Here is a 22,013-nt window from a genome sequence, read left to right on the forward strand (position 1 = left end):
CATTTGTCTCACTGGTAAGCCTGTTTAGTAGTCAAAACTGTAGAAAATTGAATATACACTTACTGTATAAAAATGATATGCTTGGTTAGTGATAGTTTAGAAGAAATAAGTACATCTATCATAGAGGAGCAGGCTGTCAGCTCTTTATATGTAAGAAAAATATTGAACACAAATGTGATAAATGTTGGGCATCGTTTACAAAAGTTGTCTGACAAAGTTGGTTTGTAATAAGTTCTTCGGAGCAAAGAGGAAGATGAAAGGAAAAGAGAGAGAGTGGGAAGAAGAGAACAGGAGAAAATGGATAGCCGGGTGGAGAGAGAGAGATACGCGGAGAGCTTTAAAATGATCAGAGAAAGGGAAACCCATACCCCGCCCTTGCTCTGACATCATAGCAACCCCTGCCTGCCTATGAAGTGCCCATCCTTTGGCAAAAGGAGCTCAGACACACAACGGTAAATCTGCTGGGAAAGATTCCACCTCAGGGGACATAGCTGATGGCCACCTCCCGAGGCCACGATGGTGGCAGTTGAGACAGACTTCACTGTGACCCAGAGGGGAGGGTAAGGTAGACTGAGGTAAGCACTTTGGACTAATGACTTGGGGACTAGATCCATACATAAGAAAGTTCCAGGTGGGGAATCAGGGCAGTGAGGGGTAGGGCCCCCAGGAGTGAGCAGGCTGGGCTGGCAGTGCTGGGCCCCGGGACCCAGGTGGGGTTACTATCTGGAGAGGGAGGCCACGTCTGGGCATGGGAAGGTGAGGAGGCCACCAGGGCCATTGGTGTCAGCACCCAGGAGCTGGAAGAATGGTGGATGCGGTGGAAGAGGACAGAGCAGGTGAAAGGCCCATTCCTGGAGGAAGTGGAGAGTAATTGAGCCTTGAGGCTTGGGAGGGCAGAGAGCACTTTCGCTGGGGAAGAGCCCACGGTGGAGGGCATCTGTGTCTATCTGGCTGCGTCAGAGGGAGAGGGCACTGGAAGGCAGCAGCCCAGAGCTAAGACGAGTGGGGAGGTTGGTTGGGAGCAGATCTTGGCAGGTGGGTAAGCTTAACACCAAATCCAAACCGGCTCCCTCGGATTCGTTGCGTAAAGGGAGCTGGGCACAGCGAGGGTGGCAGTGTGATACGGCAACGGCCAGTGGAGGGCAGCGAGGGACTCTGGCCCCCAGGAGAGTAGAATGTCCGTTTCCAGCCCGTCCTCTGCACTACACGCCCTGCCTGCCTGCCACTTCTCACCCTGTCTGGGGTCTGTTTGTGCACAGACCTGCAGGGCATGGTTCAAGGACTGCAGTGAGATTCGGCAGGGCTCAGGAGAAAAGGTGATAGATAAGAAGGGCCAGGTGTGGACGAGGGCCAGCAAGGAGGGTGGGGATATCCTCGGACCAGATACTTCTCACACTTAGGGAAAGGACTCAGAGAATCCTGGGACTCACTTTACCTCTTCCTTAATTTCCTGGTAATTTTTTTTTTTTTTAACTTTAGCCACCACCTAGATGGATTGTAATCATTACCTTCTTGGCATTGTTTCAAGCACTTTATAGATATTACCTCATTTCAGCTGTCATTATGGCCTTAAATATAGTAGGTCCTATGGTTGTCCCCATTTTACAGAGAAGGAAACTGAGGCAGAGCGGAGGGTAAGCAATGTAGTGACCAAGTCACCCAGCTAGTAGGTTGCAGAGCTGGAATTTGAGCCCAGGCTATGTGTTCCATTGTCCAAACTTTACCTCTCTGGGTAACCCTCCTCCCCCAAGCTGCCCCTCAAGAAAATGCCAGTAATTCTCTGGAGGGGACCCATGTGTTCATGGAGAGCATTTGTACTCACTTGTCTGTTCTTTTCAGGAGCTCACCCTCCCTGGAGTTGGGAAAATGGCCCAAGGAAGGGAGAGCAGGGGTTGGGTTAAGGAGGGTTCCCCTGGCAAGAGGCGGGGGGGTCTTGCCTTCACCCATTGTGGGCACCTCTAAACTTAGTAACTCCGGATTTACATTCACTGTTATCACCTCCTCACTCCTCCTCATTTTCAGAGAAGCCTTCTCCGTGGGGTGGCAGGGATGGACCAGCTTGGCCAGTCTCCTCTGACATCACTGAAAGGCCTAACAGGGCTATCAGGGCATTTAATGAAAGCCCAGCTATTACTGAGCAGGTTTGTCCTCAGGACTTCTTTTGAGCTCCTGAATCCAGCTGTGCCTGAAATCTGATATCCTTGGGCTTACTGGTACTATGACCCATCAGTGTTTTGTGTTTTTTTAAACCTTAAAATACAGGCAATTCATACCATGTAATACGTGGAGTATTAAGTCCCCTCTGACAGGCGTCTCTAGAGGGAGGTCATTGTGACTTGGTGACCAGTGGATCTTACTGGATAACAACTGACCACTTCCCTGTCCGATGACATGGGAATGCTCTCACTTAAAATTTGACCATTTACGCTCAAATTCCATTGGGCATTGAAATTCACTCTTAACAAGGTGGCATCTGAGGGTCAATTGCCAGTGAACCTAAGGGGCCAGTGAATTGAGCTGCATACATAACTATATGCCTGTAGACAGGCATCTCAAGGTCAAGACCCCCATCACTTGGGACTGGGGGAGGCAAGAGGAAATGATAGCCTATCTTTTTGGCATTTTCAAGGTTTTAATTAATCGGGGGACCTAATGACTTAATGATGGAATGTGAGGCATGATATCAAGCCAGAGAATACATCTGGGGCCAGGGAAAATTTTTGGGTTTGGGATCAGCACAGATGATGGGTAGCTGTTCTTGGAAGCTTTGGAATATAAACCCTTTTTGAGTGCACAGTGGTGCAGCCAGGGCACAGCCAGTCCAGGCATATCGTTATAATTATATCTAGGGCTGGGTGGTCACAGGATTCTTAAGGAAGATCTGAGTTGAGGACCAGCCCTGAGGGACATAGGATGTAGTGGTTTAGCCCTCCAGCCTGGCCCCACCCAGGTTTTAGCATCCTGTTCCTATGGGCAAAAATCCCCACAGGAGGGATTTAGATGCTGGATGACAAGTCCTACCTGTGCTCAGCTCAGGGCTGGCCAAGGAAAAGGCTCAGTTAAAATTGGCTAAGTGGGTAAATTGAATCCACCAGGAAGCTTGAAGAGGCTGTTCCTTGAGGACGCAAGCACGTGAGTCAAGACCAGTCTGCTTTGCTTGATACAATGGCCAAGATGCCTCAAAGCCATGCCAATTTGAATTTGGGGATCCCTGGTCTAAAGATGTGAGATACATTTCAAGTGAATCATTTCATTGAGTAATGGAGTGTCCTTCATTCTGTTTGTAAGGTTAGATTTTGCTGGGATGTGTTTTTCAAAGAAAGACTAGCACTGTCATTAGTGAGGTGTGATGGGTCCTGACAAGGTGAATATCCCTGGGCCAGGCCTGAAAGAAAAAAGGAAGGGAACAGAGAAGAGATGGTGTGGGGGGTGTGGAGTGGAGAGGAGGAGAAGGACAAAGAAGGAGGGCAGCCTTCCACAAGCCAGGAAGAAAGAAAGCCCTCACCAGAAACTGACTGTGCTGGTACCCTGATTTGGGTTTTCCAGCCTTTAGAACAATGTCTGTTATTTAAGCCACCCAGGCTGTGGTGATTTGTTACGGTGGCCCAAGTTTATACAGATGGGGATTCAAATATATATATATATATGTATATATATATATATGTATATATATATCTGTATATATCTGTGTGTATATATATATATATGTGTGTGTGTGTGTATATATATATTTAAATGTACACTGTATTGCATAGGCCCTCCTGTCTCCACTCTTTATTAAGTCCGTGTATGTGCATGGGTCTGTTTCTGGATTCACTCTTTTGTTCTACTGCTCTATTTGTCTATTCCAGTGCCAATATGACTCCCATTACATCAAAGTTAGATTAAAACATATTTTGGACCAACCTTCCTCCCCTCCCTCTCTTTTATTTTTAAACATTTGCATTTTCTTGGCTCTTCTTGCACATGAACTCTTCTGTGTAAATATTAGAATCAGCTTGTCAATTTCCATGAAGTCTCTTATTCGTCTTTTGATAAATTCCAGGTTGAATTCATACATTTATTTTGGGAAAGATGGTGCATTTTCAATCCTGAGTCCTGCCTTTTCTGCACTCAGTAGGTATCTCTGTGATTTGAGCCTTCAGCCTGCTTTCTCAGGACTTTCCTGGGGGCAGGTCCACCTTCTACAGATTTCTCTATTTCTGAATCTCTGACTTCTTGTACATATCTTATATACATATTTGTACTTTCTTATCTCTAGATACTGTTATTCCCACATGACTGGGGGGGGGGTATATAGGCACACAGAGGAAGTTAATGGCCTATCTATAGTTACAAAGCAAATGACCAAGCCAAGACCAGAACTTAGGTCATCTGACATTTCACCCACTTCATATCTAGGCCACAATTGCTGAGCTATCAAATCTTGTGGCTATTTCTTCACCCGATGGCTTGTCTTTATCCCCCACACCAATCCTTTGCCTAGCCCTACAAGCCACAACATAGCTACTTTATATTCAGATGGCTGCCCATGAGGTCAAGACATCCATTCATAGGTTTACTGAGTGCTTACTGAATGTCAAGTTCAATACTATACACTAGATATACCAAAGCAGATGAAAGAAGGTCCCTAGCCTAAGATTATTCACCACAGTCTGATGTGCAAACTCAAGTTGTCACAGATGTCACAAGGGTGAGAGGGTGTGTCTGGGCATATCTGTGCATGGATTTGCAATGTGGGTTTTGTCTGGGAGGGGGACCATTTACAGGGGAGCTGGGAAGGAAGCATGATGCAATTTCAGATATTGGTCAGTGTGGCCCATCCCCTTCCCATAGATTCAGTTTAGCCCCTATGGACAGAGGGGTTGTAGATGCTGCCATCCTAAGGTCGCTTAGTCATTCAGGACCTAGGAAAACTGCCTGGTGACCAGGTGATGAGCACAAACCAGAATAGGTGGCTTAGAAGCCATGTCCTCTACCCTGGGCATCAGCACCCATATTCTCCCACAAGTTAACAGCATCTGTGGCAATGGGAAGACCTACCCCCTTCAAAGGACTTCCATACTAACATAGACAAACGTGAAGAACACCCTTCTTAATTTTAATAGGATGGACATCAAGCAATAACTCAGTAGACTGTCGACTCTTGGACCCGCATGCTTGAAGTGAAGTGTCCAGCAGCCTCAGGGACATATTATTTGCCAGTTTTCGTGAGATGTATTGCCCATAGGCAGTACTGCCTGGGGATGTCATGTCACTCTATTTGGAATCACTGATTTGCAACAAACCTCAGGCAAAATTCTGCACACAACTTATATCTCTGTACCTTTTGTACTTCTACTTACTTTGTGTATTTTTCTTTAAATTGACCCACATTTTTATTTAACTTTTTGAAAGAAGAAACTAGTGGGTAACATAAAATAAAAACAGAGCTGAAGGGTACAATAGATACATGACCTCAGACACAGAGTTAGAGGACAGGGACTTAGAGGAGCTGGAAGGCCAGAAAGGGTCCCAGAAAAAGGGTTTGAGATGAGAAGAGGGGCAGACATCAGAAGGCAGGAGCGAAGGTAGAGTCAGCCTTGGAATGTAACAGGATACAACCTGGAAGTAAGGCTTCATGCTGGGCCTGATTCAGGAGTGAGGACAAGGGGCGGCAGGTAGGCAGAGACTATAATGGAAGAGCCTATGGAGGGCCAAGGGATGGGAGGCTGCTGAGGCATGGAACTGGGCCCTCAGATAAAGGGGTGACAAATGGAGAGAATGACAGCTCCTATGAGCACTCAAAGCCATTGGTGGCCTTTCATTCAATTTACACATACCAGGACTATAGGCACTGATGAAAAGTCATAGCAAATGGGAACTGATTAAGGCAAGCACAATCACTGTGAGGATTCCTTTCCATTCTACATCCAGCACATTGAGTGTGTGTGTGTGTGTGCACGTGCATGTGCGTGCATGTATCTGTGTGTGTTGGGGGATGGAGTTGCAGACCTATTGGTCTTTCAGGACAGTGGAAACAGGAGATATCCATTGGTGGCTGTGGACTGGAAATGCAAAGATGGGTGACTCCAGGCAAGCCTGAAGAGTGCCAATGTCCTGACAGCCAGATGTTCAGCTGCTTCTCTTGGTGAACAGAAGATTACTCCAAACACTGTTTATTCAACTGTATTTATTGGCTTCCTGCTGTGTGCTGCCCGGAACCGTGCAAGAAGCTGGAGACAACCCATTGAACCAGATGGACAGAACTGTTGTGCCGAAGAGTGGCCATTCCAGTGCAGGAGAACAGATACAAATACATAGAGAAAAAGTTAAAAAGAAGGAATCAAAAGTGGATATTGGCGTACAGAGTGCTTGGGGGGGAGGGAAGTAGATAGAATGGTCAGGACAGAACCCTCTGGGAGGTGAGAATGTTGGCATTTGAGCTGAGACCTGGGCACAAGCTCAGCTTATGCAAAGGCCTGGAGGTAGGAATGGAATGAAGAAAAGCACAATGAAAGATGGGAAGAAGGCTAATGCCCAAAATTCCAGTTTGACTTGTAAAGTTTGAGGTGCTTTTTTAAAATCCAAGAGGCAATATAAGATGAAATACCACCATTGCTTCCAGTTCTCCCCTTTGCAACTAAAAACTGTAATTCACAAAGAAATATGAGAAAGTTGTGAAAGATGGAAAACAGAAGGCAGATTGGCCCAGGGACCTCAGACCTTGAGGAACAACCCAGAGGCATTAAAAAACACACTCAAGACGCTGAATGAACCCAAAAGGGTATAAATCCAAAGAAATCCATGCCAAGATCATAAGCAACTTTCTGAAAAGACAAAGAAAAAAATTGAAAGGGACTAAGAAGGAAACACTCCACTCAATAACAGCAGAATACACATTATTTTTAAGTGACCTGGAGCGTATATCAAGATAGACCATATCCTAGGCCATAGAATAAACCTCAACAAATTTAAAATAATTGAGACAATACAGAGTATGTTTTCTAACTGTAATAGACTCAAAGTAGAAATTGATGAACCACTAATTCAAAAGGATACATGCATCTCTACGTTTCTTGCAGTATTATTTAAAATAGCCAAATTATGGAAGCAGTCCAAGTGTCCATCGATAGATGAAATGGATAAAGATATCTATATCTATCTATAGATATCTATATCTATATCTATCTATAGATATCTATATCTATATCTACATCTATCTAGATAACAGAATATTACTCAGCCATAAAAAGGAATGAAATCTTGCCATTTGCAATAACATGGATGGAGCTAGACAGTATTATGCTAGGTGAAATAAATCAGTCAGAGAAAGACAAATACCATATGATTTCACTTATATTTGGAATTTAAGAAACAAAACAAAGCAAGAGAGAGACAAGCCAAGAAACAGACTCTTAACTCTAGAGAACAAACTGATGGTTACCAGAGGGGAGGTGGGTGGGGGGATGGGTGAAATAGGTGATAGGGATTAAGTAATGCACTTGTGATGAGGACTGGGTGACGTATGGAATTAATTATTAATTAATAATTATGGAATTATTAAACCACCATAGTGTACATCTGAAACTAATGTTAACCACACTGAATTAAAATAAAAACCATAAAAATGAAATAAAAAATTAAAAACAAATTGGTAAGAGAAATATAACAGGAAAATCTCCAAGCACGTGGATATTAAACAACACAATTTTAGATAACCAGTGGGTTAAAGAGGAATTCTCTAGAGAATTTTTAAAAATACACTGATGTGAATGAAAATGAAAATACAGCATATCAAATTTTGTGAAATGTAACTAAAGCAGTTACATGAAAATGGAACTTTGTAGAGCACTAAAGTGCTCTAATGGAAATTTAGAGCACTAAGTACTAATATTAGAAAATAGTAAATGTCTTAAATCAATGAAGTTCCTACCTCCATAAACTAGAAAAAGAAGAGCAAATAAACCAAATGCAAGAAGAAAGAAAATAATAAAGATAATAGCAGAAACCAATGAAATTGAAAACAGGAAAACAATAGAGAAAATCAATGAAACAGAAAGCTATTCTTAAAAAAAAAATCAATAAAATCGATAAACCTCTGGTCAGACTGACAAAGTTAAAGAAAGAAAAGACACAAATTACTGATAGAAATAACAGAGGCTGCCACTATGGGTTTAAGAGGATAATAAGGATATATCATGAATAACTTGAAACCCTTAAAAGTAGCAATTGAAAAAAAAAAACAATTAATGAAACTCAACCAAGAAGAAATGGATATTCTGAATAGCTCATAATCATTTAAAGAGATTAAACTTGCAACTAAAAATCTCCCCCAAAAAGAATATTCATGCCCAAATGATTTCACTGGAGAATTCTATGAAATTTTAAAGAAAAAATTAGCACCAATTACACACATTTTCTTCCAGAAAATAAAGGAGAGCAGAACACTTCACAACTTATTTTATGAGGCCAGTATTTCTCTGATACTGAAGCCAGACAGGAAAGTACAAAAGAAGAAGGAAAAGGATAAGAAAAGAAACTACAGACCAGTAATTCCTGTAAATGTACACACAGAAGTCCAGTGGCTTACACAACAGAAATTTATTTGCTCAAAATTCGTGGTTTACAAGTTCAAGCCCCGCATTGGGCTCCTCTGCTGTCAGTATGGAACCTGTTTCAGATCTTCTGTACCCTTCTTTCTCTGGACCTTTCCTGCTTGTGTTTGCGCTCTCTCTCTCTCTCTCTCTCTCTCTCTCTTCTCTCAAAAATCATACAAACATAAAAAAAAACAATTAGCTTTACATTTAGGTCTTGATTAATTTTGATCTAATTTTTGTATAGGGTGTTAAATTTCCCTTGAACTTCATTGTCTTTCCTATGAATGAGTAATTGCTTGATCCTTGTTTTTTGAAAATGCTATCTTTACTCCATTGAATTGCCTTCACACCTTTTTTGAAAATAATTTGGGTGTATTCAGTATGTCTACTTCTGGGTCCTCTGTCCTGTCCAATTGATTTATATGTCTCTCCCTTTGGCAAAGTCAAACTATTTTGATTACATAGCAAAGTTAGTAAGCCTTAATATCAGGTAGTGATTCCTCCCACACTATACTTCTCAAAGTTCTGTTATTCTAAATCTTTTATCTTTCTACATAAATTTTAGAATAAGCTGGACTTTGTCAAAAACCTTGCTGAAATTTTAATAAGAATTGTATTAAATATATAAATCAATTTGAAGAATTGACATTTTTACTATATTGAGTCTTCCTCTTCCAACCCATGAACATGGTATACCTCTCTATTAGTTAGATTTTTAAAATTTCTTTACTCAGAGTTTTATAATCTTCAACAGGCAGATCCTGAACATGTTTTGCCATATTTCTGTCTAAATCTTTCATTTTCTTTGTAGCAATTGTAAATAACTTTGTTTTTAAAATTCTAGTTTCCAATTATACATTGCTAATATGAAGATCTACAATTTATTTTGCTGTATTGCCTTGTGTCTTGGAAATACGGTAAAGTTTTTAACTCAATGGGTGATATTTGGGAGGGAGGGGTTCTTGGGATTTTCTATATAGATAGTCATATTGCCTATGAATATGAAAAAGTATATTTCTTTCCTACCAATCTGTTTATTATTCATTTTTCTTGCCTATTTTTAGTTTCTATTGTATGTATATGTTACCACTGGGGGAAATTGAGTGAAGAGTACATGGGATCTCTCTGTATGGTGTTTTTCTTTCTTTTTTTTTTTCCAACTTCATGTGAATCTCTAATTCAAAGTGTAAAGTTTTTAAAAATCCAAGACCTGGAGCAGAACTTTTTTTGGTGGGAGAGGCTCCAGAAGAATTACAGATTGGAAAGTCATAAGCATATGTTTAATTAATTAATTAAGTGTTCATTTATTTTTGAGAGAGAGAGAGAGAGAGAGCAGGGGAGGAGCAGAGAGAGAGGGAGACACAGAATCTGAAGCAGGCTCCAGGCTCTGAGCCATCAGCACAGAGCTGGACACGGGACTCAAACCCACAAACCAGGAGATCATGACCCGAGCTGAAGTCGGATGCTTAACTGACTGAGCCACCTAGGCACCCCCATATGTTTATATTTTAAACCAAGGACCTGGATAAGATCACTCGAGGACTGTAAAGGAGGTTTATGCCTCAACATTCAAATGTATGACAGTGGGCAGGCATAGCTAAGATGAAGGGGTAGAGAGTGACAAAAGGGAAAAATCCAAGCAAGGTAAGGTCTTGGCTTGTTTCTCAAGAATGAAGGGGTATGGATGGTTTGGAGGCTCACAAAAAGCCCAATAAGTTGCAGAGAAAGGACTGTGGTGTTCAGCAGGATGGCAATTGATGAGCCTGATGAGCTGTGTCAGGGGAGTGAAATAGATGTAAACACAGATAAAGTGGTTGGGAAAAAAAATGGAAGTAAGTTCTAATGTGGAAAACAATTCGAGATTCTCTAGAAATTGGTGCCTTTGGAAGCCTGAGAGGGAAAATCTTGGCCAATTGAGTCATACTTTAGGTTTGGGGACCTGATTATAACCTTGGGAAGGAGCTAGCTCCCTTAAGAAAATATTTGGACATCCCAGATTTTTGTGATGTATTACACACCATTGAAGTTGAGGTAACGTGAAATGTGATTCAAAGCCTAGACCCACCACTAGCTTACTGTGTGGTCTTGAGCAAGTTGCTTCCCCTATCTGGGCCTGAAGGGGAACCATGTCATTCTGTTGTTCTTTTCAGCACCCATTCCCTCTTAACTAATATTGCAGTTCTGCCTTTAGGCATGAACAAGAAGAGACCCACCCTTGCACCCCATGTTCTAGAAATCCCTAACTGGTACTCCTACAGCTATACCTCTCCCCACAAGACAAGAGGATGTGGCTGAAGCCCATGCCTCCTTCTCTGGACCACACCAAATATGTGGAGCCCCTAGACAAACAGTCTTGAATCCACTTGCATTTATCTTGCCCTGGGGTCCAACCTCCCCAGAGGCAGACCACACACCCTGTGTTGGCGTTATGGCCAAGGATTGCTGTTTGTAAGCAGTGTGGACAGAGAATGGACATGCAGACTTGGTGTTCACATGTATAAATGAGAGGCCCTTCAAGATTCAGGGGAGACTGAAGGTGGGGAGAAAGTGGTCTGTATGTTGGTGAGGGGGTGGAACTGAATGCATTCTCCTTGTGTAGCCAGAATTCCAAAGCATTTGGGAATTCTAAACTCAATCCTGACCTTACAGGCTGTTATGAAGCTATATTTATCCAGGTAGGAGGATATAACATGTTTTATTTAACAGTTTATAACTTGATTTGTAACGTTTAAAAATATCTGTACTCATATGGGGAGCCCCGTAAATGTTAGGATTAAGCATGTAACAGAAACTTTGGGAGGAATGCCCTCTCTCTGATTATATGTGGTGTTGGGGGAGACAAAGAATCCAGATCCATTCCCCTCCTCATATAGAAGTAGCAGAAGACCCTTGAGTCCTGTCCACCAGAGTCTTCCTTGCCCCTTCCTTTAAGTGCCAATGGCCAATCATATTCTTTCTTCCTGGACTTGGGACTTGGGTAGAATAATACCAGATAAATAGATTTATGTGATGTTCACTCTAGCAGGAGTGGATCCTGGGCTTGAGTGGCACCTGTTCTGGTTTCAGTCTTGCTGCTTAGCCTCACACTCGAGGCTTCTTGCTCCATAGATTCTGGAAGCTCTTCAATATCCCCTTTTGTGTTTACTTTGTCTAGTTGGTTTCTGTTGCTTATCTTCAGCTTTGATGCTCAGTGGCTCATGTTGCAGAAGCTTCAGGGCTATTCAACATCCTCCCGGTTATAAGTTCATATTTGTATATGGAAGATTTCTCAGCTAATGATGCCCACATATCATGAGTGGTGTAGATCTGGTGCACAAGACAATCAATGAGATATGGCATTGGGCCCAGTGGCTGGGAGGCTGATGTGGGGGGTGGTGAGCAGATTTGTCTAGGGCTCTGAAGTGAGCCACCATTGAGGAGTTTCTGGATTTGGCCTGTGCACCAAAGGTAACTCTATGTCCAACATTGCTTAATAGGGCCTGAATGACACCAAGGCACCTGCCTATAGACAAAGAGAGTCCAAACTCAGCTGCATCCTTTCATTTAATGATTCAGTTCAGCCCAATCTGGAAAGTTCAGATTGGCACCAGTTGAATGTTCTGGAGGTCACTGGATTCTTCAAGGTGGGTTTGAATTAGCATCTCCCCTCAAGGAGCTTGTAGGCCCTCTACTGCTTTGTGCAGCCTTCCCAAAGCACCTTTCTCTTCTTGCTCTTACTCCTTCTAGCAAGAACATTTGAACCAACCCATAGAGTCTGAGGTTTACAACACACCCTCAGAATTCCAAAAATTGATATCTGATTTTATAAAATTTATATAACCAAAAAACCCTATACATTTCAACCCATTTCGACCTAGCCTCCTCCTCTGACTCACCCCAACCACAAATGTAGGGAGAGGGTGATGCAGTATAATGCCATTTGGCCAAGGCGAAAGCTGTGAATAAAATACTTCTCTGACTTGATGGTAGACAAAAACTCCTCACTATCCAACTTTGAGACTGTGTTACTGGATCTCAAAGTGGTGGTGGTTGTGTTGTCCTACCAGTTCTTAACATTGGAGGTTCTGGCAGTGGGTAGGGATGGCATGATTGGTAGTGTTTGGGGGAGGGGCATCTGGGGTTTGATGAGTATGTTATTTCGTACACAGCTCACTCTGTTTCTAGCCCCCTTTGCAGATGACAGGAGGTGCTAGACGGTGGAAAATAAGATGTGTGGTGTTGCAGGCAGAAACTTGATATGGTGTAATTACTATACATTAAAATAGATGGAATTTGGATATAAAAGCAAAGCAGACCATACCTTACGTGATGCTGAGAAGAGAGACATCACTCCACTCTGCATGTGCATGTGTCTGAAAGAGCATTCCAATCTCTAAAAATGGCACATGGGCCAAAAAGTCCAAATAAACATCTCATTGCTGGGAGTGGGAGGGGAGGAGGCTCTCACCAAGGCAGATGAGAGTAGATGTGAATCAGAAACCACACTCATATGAACCATCTTTCGGTTTGAACTTTTATTCAAAAATGAGGAATTGCACTTCTCTTTTTAGAACCAAACCAAAGTCATGCCAATTCCTTTTTTTGGGTGGAGAAAAGCAATTCAATCCTTCAAGACTTGCTGAACAATTGTGCCAGACTAGGTCAAGGGGAAATAGAAGGAAAATACTGCATGCTTTCAAGTAGCTTATTGTTTATTTGGGAGTCTAAAGACCAATGAAGATAATTTTTGAAAATGTCATACTTTGTAATTGAGTATTATTATTTATCATAGTTCAACTAGGAATGTGAAAACACAGATCAATTATTTGTCAAAAAAATGCCTTGAGAAAGTCCAATTTGAACAACTCCTTGAAGAGTGGAGTGTGTCCAACTAGACAAAGGAGTGGGACATATACTTTCTGGTTGAGTGCAAGGAACAGCATGAGAAAAAGCTCCAAGGTGAGTCCTGAGATGGTATACACGTGCATAGATGGTGGGAGAAAAGAAGGAGGATACTTTGAGTGGCATAAAGGAAAGGAAATTAAAATGCCTAGATAGGGACTTGATTAAAATCTACTGATTCCTCATTGCCCTTATCAACCCTAAGATTCTCTGATCATAAAATACCAGGATAAAATAAATATAGATGTAAGCTTCAGAGAGTGGAAGAGAACCATGGAAGTGGTGCATGATGGAATTTATTGGAGAGAATGCCATAAGGCAATACTGATCCTCAGATTGGAATGGGTTTTGCATTTCCTTTGTGTTAATCTGTTGCTCATAGCATTTTGGCCAGTGGAAAGACAAAGTACAGAAGCCTTAATTTCTCTGTGTAGCATATTGAATTTTTAGGAAAGAAGATATAAGACTGAGTGTCCCTCCCACTAGATGGCTGGCTTTCAGTGGATCTGACACTAAATTTCATGACCTCTTTCTCAGTTGGGAGAGCACACACAGATGCCATCAATGAGGTGCATCAGTTAGGGTGATTTTCTAAAACTGCTCTTAACATACATTTAAATATATGAAAGCCATTCCTGGAGGCAAGGCCATTTTGAAAGCAAAGATATCATCACTTCCCTTGCAATCAAAAAGCCAGAGAAATATGGGCTAACTAGTTAAGAAGGAACTAGACATCAAAGCCTGGGCCGCTGACGTTATCACCAGCTTTTGTGAGTTAACATTAGATCATGTGTTTATAGTTGTGTCCCACCTCCCAGGTGAGCCCTCATTTTCCTCACTCCACCTCATCGAGGTTTTCTCCACATTTGACTTATGGGGACATGAAGAATGGAGAGTAAGCAGGTCTATGGAAAACTACTAGGTGGGCTTCCTGTTCAAAATGGCATTTGGATAGGACACCTTGATTTAGCTCCAGCCCTAGCCCCGTCACACACCCCCACACACCACAGTTCTTCCTGAGTACCAACAAAGACAAATGGGGAAAAAAAAAAGAAACTCACACCATTACCCAAAACAAACCAATGGTCATTAATGCCAGCAGGTAGAAGGAATTTACCCGAGTGACAATGTCTTTAGAAATATAAACAGAAATGGCTAAAACACAATTATAATGACATCCTTAACTTGATTTTATTTGTCTTTGACAGCTAAAATAGGAAAAAAAAGTGAGAAAATCTGAATAATATAACATTTTATTTTACGGTGAATATGCTTATTCCCTAGCACCCATATATAATATTTATTAAAAGTTGATCTTATATTAGTCTCCAAAAAATACCAATAATTTTTTTAAAAATCTGAAATTTATGCTTCACCTAACTAAAGTATAATTAAAGTAATAATGACAGATATTTAAAAAACATGATAATCGTTAGAAAATTAAATAATACTTGCTTAAGTACCTATTTGTCAAATATAACTTCAACATTTTAATTATATATTTATATTTTTAAAAATTAAAATTAAAAAGTTATATATCAAATCTCAAAATGGTCAAAGTTTCTTTCAGAGAAAAAATTGAAATGTTACATATTTTCATTTTTAACTCACATTATAATGAAATAAGTATGGACTCAAGGACTTAGAAATATAACCAAAAAATTCATCGAAAAGGTAGAACCAAACGATTAAGATTAGAATATAAATTAATTAGAAAAAATGAAGGAGTACAGCATATTGTGTATATGCACATATTGTGCACACATATATACACACAGGCATACACACACACACACACACACACACACACACATAAAGCTTTTAACAATTTTTCTGAAAGTTCTAGACATTGTAAAAACTTTTCAAATACATGACCAGTATAAATATTAGGGGAAAAAACAAAAACAAAATTATTTTGATTTACACTTAGATTATCTTCCCCTAAATGCTAAGACAACTGAACAATGATTAAAACTAATATAAAATGCCATGAGAACAAATTACAGGACTCTTTTTGGACTTGAACAAAATGACTTTTAATGTATATGGAAGAAACAATAAATAAAATATCCAAGAAAAATTTTATGTAGAATAGTTTAGGAAGTCTTGCCCTATGCGTGTTATAAATCTACCATAATAAAATCAATATAGTTTGGTTTTCTGTGGCAAACCAATGGATCAGAAGAGAAAATTCAGAAGCATGCCTACGTTTATGTAATATGAATTATAAATCTGTGGATAAATGATAGATGACTTATTCAATGTGTTAGGACAATGACAGCCATTTCCAAAAGAAATTTAATCACTATCAATAATCAAAGTAAATTCTATATGAATAAAATCTTTAAATGTAATTTAAAATAATGAAGTACGAGAAGCAAATGTGGGTGTACATATTGCCAGATGTGTGAAGGTGGAGGTTGAGAAAAAAATTTATTCTAAAATATTTAATATTTTACCAGTGTGACATTTCTGTCTCAATTATGGCAAATTTTGATGCTAATAAAGTTGAAATCATATTTATTGTATCAAATCTACACATTAACTCTTTAATGGTGTTTGCCTTTGGTATCTTGCTTAGAAAATTATGTGTGTGTGTGTGTGTGTGTGTGTGTGCGCGCGCGTGTGTGTATGTGTGCATTCTAAAAACAAAACAAAACAAAACAAAACAAAACAAAAAATAGCCCATGAAAATCAGGCTAGCAAAACATTTAAGAGTACAGATTCTGCCACTGTGGCACAATTAAATTTCAACTCTGCATAACCTTGGGCAATTTAAGCCTTTAAGCCCCAAATGCCATATCTGTAAAATGGAATAATATTATCTAACTTGTTGGGGTCTCTTGAGGATTAAAGTAATTAGCACATGTAAAGTACTTAGTAAGTAGTTAGCAAATTTAAGTGTGATAATGTGATTATTAAAATAATATTAATGGACATGAGGTTATTTAAGACTGAATACATACACATGGCCATACACACTAAAATTACTAAAAATTATTTTATATTTATTTTGGTCAAAGAAATTAAATTTAAGTATTAGTGAGTTATATGTTTCATCTATAAAGATGTCAAAGGCAGAAAATATCTATTCAGAGTTAACAAGTTTTCAGGAGAAATAAATACCTGATAAATCACTATCAAACTTCTTAAAGTAGTTTGACATTATCTACTAAGATATTATTAATGTGTGTAATTTTAGCTCAGCAACTAGTTTAATTTCTTAGAGGAATTATTACATATAGATAAATATTAGCTACAAGGACAGTCTCCTTAGTGTTGTTTAGAAAACTAATATAATTTCTTTCATCAGTGTATCATCAAATTTATTAGTAAACAGGTGCTTTCATTTTGGAAAGGTACTGATTCAATTTATTTAATGGATACAGGCCTATTCATATTGTCTATTATCCTTGTGTAAATTTTGGTAGATTTTGTCTTTCAAGAAATTGACCCACTTCATGAAGGTTATGAAATTTATGGACATAGAGTATTCTTTATTATTCTTTTAATATCAGTGAGATCAATAGTGAAGACCCCTTTTTCATTTTTGATATTAGTAATTTTTTGTTCTCTCTTTTATTCTTGGTTTGCTTGGCTAGAGGATTATCCATTTTTTTGATCTTTTCTAAAGATAGGTTTTTTTTCTATTGATATCTACTTTTAAATTTAATTTACTTAAAAAATAAAATAAATTTCATTTATTTATGCTCTTATTTTTATTATTTTATTTATTCTACTTACTTTGGATTTAATTTCCTCTTCTTTTTCTAGTTTCCCAGGGTGGAAGTTCGGATCACTAATTTTAAATCTTTTTTCTTTACTAAAATATACATTAATTGCTATAAATTTCCCTCTAAATACTGCTTTTACTGCATCCCATGAATGTAGACAAGTTGTATTTTCATTTTTACGTAGCTCAAAATATTTTTTTAATTTCTTTCAATATTTCTTTGACCCATGTGTTATTTAGAAATGTACTGTTCAATCTCTAGATTCTTTGGAATTTTCCAGCTATCTTTCTGTTATTGATTCCTAGTTTAATTTCATTGTGGTCTGCTGAAGTCTACAACTATAATAGCGGGTCAGTCTATCAGTTTTTGCCTCATATATTGTGACTTTCTCCTGTTAGACACACACACATAAAGTATTGTTATGTCTTCTAGGAAAATTTGCCATTTATCATCATGTAATGCCCCTCTTTATGATAATTTTCCTTGCTTTGAAGTCTGTTTTTTCTAGAATTAATATAGTGTTTTTAATTTGATCTCTTTCAATAGATCTCTCTCCATCTCTTTACTTTTAATCTTTATATTGTGTATCTTTATATTGAAAGTGGGCTTCTGGTAGACAATATATAGTTGGGTTTTATATCTGTATCCACTCAGAGATTTTCTGCCTTTTAATGGGTGTATATAAACCATTCACATTTAAAGTAATCATTGACGGTGTTGGAGTAATAATTAACATTTATAACCTTTTTTGTCTTTGTTCTTTGTTTTACTTTTCCTCACTCTTTCCCTGTTTTTTTTTCTGTTTTTTTAATGTTTATTTATTTACTTTTGAGAGAGACAGAGACAGAGAGGCAGAGAGAAGGTAGACACAGAATCCCAAGCAGGCTCTGCACGGATAGTGCACTATCCGTGCAGAGCCTGACATGGGGCTTGAACTCACAAATTGTGAGATCATGATCTAAGCAGAAATCAAGAGTTGAATGCTTAATGGATTGAGCCACCCAGGTGCCCTTTTTTCTGGTTTTAATTGAGCATTTTATATGATTCTACTTTATCTCCTCTCTTAGAATATTAATTGTACTTCAAAAAAAAAAGCCTTTTTAGTAGTTTCACTAGAATTTGCAATATACATCTACAACTAACCTAAGTCTATTTTCAAATAACAGTTCACAGCTTCACAGTAAGTACAGATGTTTTATAACAGAATATTCCTAGTTCTTGCCTTCTGTCCCCAATACTGCTGTCATTCATATCCCTTATCTATGAGCTATAATAACCCAGTACATCGTTGATATTATTATTTTGAACAATTATGAGATCAATCAAGAATAATAAAAAATATATATTTTTTAAGATTTACCTTCATTTATTCTTTCTGTGACACTCTTCCTTTCTTTGTATAGATCCAAATTCCTGACCTATATATTTTTTTCTTTTTCTCTATCTTGGTGATTTTAATAGTAAACACTTGGAGACAAAATACATGTTCAACAAGAGGATAAGACACTGTCAGATCCATGTAATGGAAAGCTACAAAGCCATTGAAAATTGGTGGGAGTCTCCTGTTCGCCATGTGGTGGTCCAGTAATTAATCACAGCTGACAACAGTTCATTGGGGATAAATTCCAGGCACCCTGTGAGCATTATCATTGGGAAAATTGACCATTTCTATTTCCTCTTCTACTTGTGAGAGTGTTCCCCACTGTTGGTGGAAAGGGGGAGGTTGAAAAGAAGAGGGCAGTGCCCAACCCCATGCAGGAGACACACAAATGTAGATTCCCCGGCTCTGAGAATTCCCCATTATTTGGAAAGTTCAGCTCTCACAACATGGGGTCAGAAGGCTGGAGAGGGGTTTGTTCCTTTGACCTAGTGATTCCTGGGATTGTCACTAGAATATGCCTGATTTTCCCTGGTAAGTATTACCTCTGTTTGCCCCTCCTTTAGAAAATCAGTTTGTTTGTTCTGCTGGGTTGAAGAAAGGGAAGAGACAGAGAGACAGGAAAGTCATCTTTATTCCTTCAGAATTTTACCAGCCTAGGTCCTGGAAGGAACTGCAGGATGCTAGGTGTGGGCAACATTTTAAAATAAAACATCATGATGAAGAGTCTCTTCCCAAGTCTAGGAAAAGAATTCAGACTGGAGTGAAGAGAGAGAGGCAGAGAAGTCTATGTTCCCTGCAGAGGTCCCTGTGGCCTGTATCCTAGGCTAAGCCCTAGAGAGTGGGGAAATAACTCAGACAAGTTTGTAGGAACCTACAGCAGTGGTGACCTGCAGGATTTCCTGGGAAGAGATGAGGGGAGGCAAGAAGCCCAAGACAAGGCTTTGGGCAATGTGGTGGAATTTCAAGACAGCAGCAAAGTGCAGGTGAAGCAATCACCTCAAGCCCCATATGCTCAAGGGCAGCATATGGAAGCTGTTGGATGTAGGGTCTTGGATTAGGGGTGTGGGATACCTCATAGAGGTGGGAATGGACCAATGACTTAGACTAGACACGAGGATGGGCATCCTGGTGTATTGCAGTGTAGACAGATGACACTGAGGGTCAGAGCACTAGGAGCATGGGCACTATGTAAGCCTTACAGCCTACCAGAACCTGGTAGGGAGAAGTTTGAAGGAGCCCCCATTTTTACTGAAGTTAAATTCCTACTACAACCCTGGCAAAATGATTGCTCAGAAAAAAATGTTAATTGGGTTATAAGAAATAAAGTTATATTTGTTAAACTCTTGTGTTTGTGGACCAAGATTCTCATTTGATCATTTTTATGGTAATTTTAGCCCCAGACTACCCTAAGATGATAATGTGAGGAGAGGGAAGAGCGAACACAAATATTACCAGTTGCTGGGTCTGAAAATGCCCTCCCATGGAGGGTTAAGGCAGGCCATTTCCTTCCCACACTGAGGAAGCCAGCAGCCCTGATTGTAAATAAGGAATTAATGAGTACATCAAAGACAATGTTGAGATTGCATTAAAAATGAGCAGTTCACACCTTTTTTTCAAAGTTAACTTTTTTTCAGCTTAAAACCCTGATAAATGATTTCAATTAACAGTTACAGAAAAAGAAAATTATATTGCAAATTCATGCAAAATCTTCCTACAAAATCACTTGCCTAATTACACAAATCAATTCTTCAGACTGAGAATTTAGCTCCAAAATAGAAAGTATGGATGTTTCAGCAGCAATTGCATGGGTAAGGTGGGAACCTCAGGGTGGTCTACTTTGGCCTCTGTTTCATCAGTTTAAAACAAGCTCAAGATCACAGAAACCTAGGAGTACCTAGGGGTGGCTCAGTCGGCTGAGCATCCTACTTCAGCTCAGGTCATGATCTCATGGTTCATGAGTTCGAGCCCCACATTGGGCTCTGTGCTGACAGTTCAGAGCCTAGAGCCCGCTTCAGATTCTGTGTGTGTGTGTGTGTGTGTGTGTGTGTGTGTGTGTGTTTCTCTCTGTCCCTCCCCTCTCCTCTCAGAAATAAATAGAAACAACATTAAAAATTTTTTGAAAAAGATCACAGAAGCCTAGTCTTTCAGGACCTAGTGTTGCTTTATGGATGGCTCAGCACATTGCCTAGGATATCAAAGGCCTAAAGAGGTGTTCTACTTCTTTCTTCACTTCAGGCAAAAGGAATAATAAACTCCTTGACCCAAGGGAGAGTTGTAGAATATGTTAGTTCTGGAGCAGTTGAGAATTGTCAAGCTGTACCAAACAGATATGTAGATGCTCTTAGTCACATGACAGTCCTAATAAATCATCATCATCACCATCATCATCATCTAAGAACCATGCATCCATTTGGATGGACTGTGATGTGGAAGACAAGGAATCGGGTTGGAAGGGTGCTAGACTGACTCAAACTTTAGCTGCTTGTTTAATTTTTGCAGGTTGCTTCCCTGGTCTAGGCCTCACTTTATGCATGCATATTTGAATGAAGAGTCATGATAGACCAAGGATCCTTCTGGGCATTCTCTGTTGTCACACTTGCCCTTATCTTCATAGTGTGTGAGTCTTTAAAGTCTTTGATGGCAAAGACCTTGTCTTGTTAACCACATAACCCTTCAAGAAGCCTGTCTTAGGGTGTGTGCCTAATAGTGTTAGCTAATGTGAGTTAATTTTGTTTTGTTTGGGGAGAGTCTGGGAAGGATAGGAAAAAACAGAAGAGGTATGGGTATATATTGTTCATTTAAAGGTGTTAGTTTCCCTCACCCTACCCCCTTCCCCAGGGGGTAGGGCCCTGAGGCTTGGTCCCTAATCCCAGACAATCATGAAGGAGTTATGCAGCGTTTTGTTTGCATTTGACAGCTCTATGGTCTTGTATCTTCCCATAGAACTAGGAATTGATTTTATGTTTTATTCCTGAATCTTGGCTATGCCATGGAGGTGAAGTGACTACATTTGTTCAATTCTTAGTGGTATTGTTGCTATGACAAGGATTCCTTTAATGATCCCTATTCCTCCTGGTTATAAATAACATTTTAGGCTCTGGCTAAACAGAGATATAATATAGCACCCTCAACACACAACAGAAAAGCATCAAGAAATACAGGAAGTGGGATAAGAAGGCTAGAGAAGGGAAAAGACAGGGAATGTCCTGGAACACTACTGACCGAAGAAAGTTAAGGCATTTGATCATAAATTTGGTGCTGAACCTCTGGGGATCCCAGGAAATGGAGGGACTCAGAGTAACATCACAGTGGTGCGTAGAGAGAAATGCATTTTCAGGTGTTGGGTTTTGAGATGCACTGAGTAATACAACAAGCAAGAGTTTTCTGTATCATCCATTTTATGTCCATTAATGGCTGAAAATAACCACCTGATTTTTT

This window comes from Acinonyx jubatus, chromosome E2, assembly GCF_027475565.1.
Source record: "Acinonyx jubatus isolate Ajub_Pintada_27869175 chromosome E2, VMU_Ajub_asm_v1.0, whole genome shotgun sequence".
NCBI classification, from domain to species: domain Eukaryota; kingdom Metazoa; phylum Chordata; class Mammalia; order Carnivora; family Felidae; genus Acinonyx; species Acinonyx jubatus.